The following is a 4,699-nucleotide window of genomic DNA, read 5'->3' as shown; positions in this document are numbered from 1 at the left end:
TCTAAGATGAACCAAAATAACAATCAGCTCAAATACCAATCATATCATTAGAAACTAGTTTTTTTTTTTATTTTATTTTTAATGTCTGCTCCTTAGTGTCTAGATATTATTCAGGTACCTTTTCCATGCCTTAGTAACTTCCATGTAGTGCCAACTCCTAAGCATATATAATCAAGGACATCAAGGGCCTCCTCTTTACTTGCAAATCTAGATCTCTTATAATTAAGAATATCATTTGCCTCTCAAATTCGCCTCAAAATAGAAAGACTGCTAATATTTTTTTATATTATTTTTTAAAATAGCACTGCATATAGTAATTCAAAAAGTTTAAATTTTAACTTGGCAGTAGACTCCTTAAGCAAATATTGTTAGAATAACAAATTAAACCAAACAAACTGAATCCTAGCACACAATATATATATATATATATATATATAGATAAATTGTGTAAAAATACTTTCTGCTGGTTTCATGGTAGGGGTCCCCCCCCCCCCCCACGCGCGCATCTAAGGCCCCTAGTAGGGGTGGGTGGCGGGGAGGGCCCAACCCTGCCCCACATTTCTCCCGCCCCCGCTTACATTATATATATATATATATAAATATAAATATATATTTATATTTTACAAATTGTGTATATATAAATATATATTATAATTTGTTAGACTTGTTCACAAAATATGCATTGGTAAATTTAAAAACTACATAATTTAAAAACTTATACACTACAATTTACACAAAATATGTATTAGCAAATTTAAAAATTACATAGTTTTTAAATTATAGTCATATTTACAAAATTTAAATTTATAATTTAGATATAAAAATATGTTTTTAATTATTTTTACACTTAGAAATAATTTTTAAATCAAATAAATGTAGTATTGTTTTTAAGTGAAAAAAAGTAGGATGGATTGGGAATCTGCCCCGTACCCCGCTCCCGCATCCTGGGGGCGGGGGACGGGGGTGAAAACCTCACCCCCTCCCCATGCGGGGCGAGGGGCAGGGAAGGAGTGCCCCCACCCGTAAAGGGCGGGTAGCACCCCTATTTCATGGTAAAGAACAAGGGCGAAAAGTTCACACTTTAATACACAAATCTACAATATAATACTGCATATAGAAAAAATTAGAAAATGGAACCTTAACTGGGATTCCTGTCTGTCAGTTTTAGCTCCTTTGTTCACTCCCACCACTGTGTCGTTGTTGTCAGTGAGGGTATGGAGTGTGTTTGAAGATTTGAACTTAGAAAGGGTTAGGGTAAGGGTTTCGGGTTAGGGTTAGGATAAGGGTTTCGAGATAGGGTTAGGGTTTCAGGGCTTTTGTGGGAAGGGGAAATCAAATCTAGGTGGAGAAGAAGAAAGAATGGGCTTCGTGGAGAAGACGAAGGGAAACCGGTGGCTTACCAAGGATTTGTGGGTATGGCTCTATGGCTTCGTGGATAGGACGAAGAGAAGAGACCCCCACCATCCTGGGTTCGGCTGTGTTGTGGAGAAGACAAAGAGAGGCTTTCTCGAAGACGAAATGTAATCGTGGGGATGTGAGGATGAAGACGAGGAGAAAATGTGGGAGGCGAAATGAAGACGAAGAGACCAGAACCCCTTCTCTGTCTTCAAAATGATGTGAGATGCGAAATGGAGATGGAGACCAAAGCGAAAATGTGGGGGGCGAAATGAAGATGAAGAGATCAGAACCTTTCTCTGTCTTCAAAACGATGTGAGGATGCGAAATGGAGATGCAAAATGGGGATGGAGACCAGAACCGCTTCTGTTTTCAAGCTGGTAGCGAAACGACGTTATTTTCGATTTTTACCACGTTGGATGCAATGCCGCGACGAGGACGCATGTCAGTTGTCCATATAATTATTGAAAAAAAGGTGTGCAACGCATCAGCCGTGAACAATGGTTGATTTATAGCCATTTTCGTTGGATTTACGTAAGGGGCTAGGACTCTTTAATGTAAATGCACCCTTTTAAGGGTTAAAAAAAGGTGTAGTTTTTGTTTATCTTTAGAAGTTAGTTAATTAAGTATATATCACGTGAGGATGATATTCCATTCATTCTGGAGCTTATTTCTCATCCGTTAGAGTGTTTTTCTATTGAGGAATTGGGGACCAAGAATTCCCCAATGCGTATGATTAATTGAGATTTTTCTATCATTGTGTGTGTCATCTTCTTCACTGTGATTGCATTATTTCATATACAATTACTGTTCATCACTGGGAATCCTAATAGATGCAGAGAGGTCGTGAGAGGGCAAAGATGGAGGCTGTGATTCGTGAAGCAGAGACTGAGGCAGAGTGAGAGAGTGAGGAAGAGAACCGCCGGGGGGGGGGGGGTAGTAGCGCCTTGGGGTTTACCGTTTGGGAGTTTGGGGGTGCAATGACACCGTTTAGTTATAAACTTATAATATCAAAATTATTAGTATATTACTAACAGTCTAATTAAACTAAACTCTTATACTATAAGTCTATAACTATATTAGTAATTTAGTATAAGTATAACTATAGTCTATATTAGACTATTACTATTAGAATAAATATTAGCATTAATTATAACTATATAATATATTAGACTATATAATAGTATTAATATTAGACTATTAGTATAACTATATATTAGTATTAGTTATAGTGATTTAGTATAATTATATTAGTATAAGTATAACTACAGTCTATATTAGACTATTAGTATAACTATATATTAGTATTAGTTATAGTGATTTAGTATAATTATATTAGTATAACTATAACTATAGTCTATATTAAACTATTAGTATAACTATAGCTATAGTGAGTTTGTTAATTGTTATAGTGAGTTTAATTTATTATAACTATATTATTGATCAACTATAGTGATAGTATTAGTATATATAATAATTTAGTATTAGTATTACTATATCATTATTTTATGTGTGATTATTTAGTATAATGATTTATATACTAATTTATATATAGACTTAAAGTATATTACTAATAATAATATAGTATTAAACTATTAGTATTAGGTAAAATGTAAACCATCGTCCAGGTCTACCCCAAGTAATTAAGGACGTTTTAGACTTGAGAAGTATGCTCGTATAACATGTGATTATGAGCAACTTACTGACTAATCATAAAAAAATAAAATATGCTTTACCAAGTAAATTGCAGAGAAAACTATTGGGAAAAAAAAATTTTAGTTAAGAGGAAAACCCCCCACTAAATTACTGTTCATTAGGAATTGAAAAGATTATGGCCCATTCAAAACCCACTTCAATTCATCTCAACTTACCTTATCTCATCATTACAACATTTTTAAATTTTCACACAAAATATAATAAACAATTTAACTTTTTCAAATCTCAAAACATCTTTACCAAATCTTTACACAAAATATAATAAATAATCAGAAATGCTACTCGCAACCGAGCTGCAGCATCCCCTCGTCATCGTGTCCAACGTGGCCAAGCAACGATGTCATTTGCACTCTGTCTTCGTTCCCATTTCGCCCCCATCCCCACGAATGCTACTCTTCACTTTATCTTCGTTTCTTCGTCTTCTACATCCACACGAAGCCCCATCGTCCTCCACGAAGTCGTCGCCCCAGGAAGTCGAAGCCCGCCGCAGCCCAATCTTCTTCTTCTCCATAGTCAGTCGTCGTGTTCTCCACGAACCCACGGAACCCACACGAACACCCGAAGTCACTGTCATCGTCTCCTCCACCATTTCCCTTGTTTCTGTGTCCCCAATCTTTTAGTAGAAGAAAGACAGCACTGCAACGAGTTTAGACTCGAGATTCAACCAAACCCTAAAAAATGTTCAAAGGTTCAGATCCTTAATTCCCAAAGTTCTCATTTCCCATTTCTTAATTATTTTTGCTTGGGAGAAAAGCTCCTGATCTCTCATGGAGATGCTTGCAAAGTTCCTCGGTGGAGCTATTACAATCTGGTTCTTTTTTTACTCTTGTATAAAAAAGACTCCACCCTAAATCCAGAAGTTCATCTTCCTGAGCTTCCTCTTCTTGCAAGTTGCTCTGCTTTGAGAATTGAAATTAACTGAGGTTTTGTAGTCTTGCGTGATATTGTGACTGGAAGAGATTTGAAGAAGTTTCTCATTGTCATTGCTGACTTTTGGATTCTTTCAATTGTGGGTTATTTTTATGTTTTTGGTATAAATCAAGAAGGGAATTTGTGTAATTTATATGATCTGTGCATTTGGGTTGGGTGGGTTCGTTATGCTTTGTTCCGTTTGGATTTTGGGAAAATTTGGGTAAGCATCTGGACTGAGATTTAGACCATGGGATTCAAAGTTAATCATGATTTGTAGGTGTTCGTGCGTTCGTGGAGAAGACAAAGGCTGACTGTGGAGAAGACAAAGGCTGGCCGTGGAGAAGACGATAGGGGCTTCGTGGGCTGCGGCTTTGTGAGGTGGTGACTTTAATGGAGAAGACGAAGACGAGGGGGGCTTCGATAGGGAGAAGACGAAGACGATGGGGATGGGGATGGGGCTTTCGATGGGGAGAAGACCATGGGATGGCTTCTGACGTCGTGGGGATGGGGGTTTCGATGGGGAGAAGACGAAGGGTTTCAATAGAACTTAGATGAAGGGCTTCGATGGAGCAGAGTCGCAGACAACTCTTCTCAAATTAGAACGATGTCGTTCCTCATACTACCACGTCGGACTGCGATGACGCGGCGGTGCCGCAGCTCGGTTGCAAGTAGCATT

Source organism: Juglans microcarpa x Juglans regia, chromosome 5D (genome assembly GCF_004785595.1).
Source record: "Juglans microcarpa x Juglans regia isolate MS1-56 chromosome 5D, Jm3101_v1.0, whole genome shotgun sequence".
Lineage (NCBI taxonomy): Eukaryota > Viridiplantae > Streptophyta > Magnoliopsida > Fagales > Juglandaceae > Juglans > Juglans microcarpa x Juglans regia.
Note: the sequence above shows the minus strand (reverse complement) of the source record.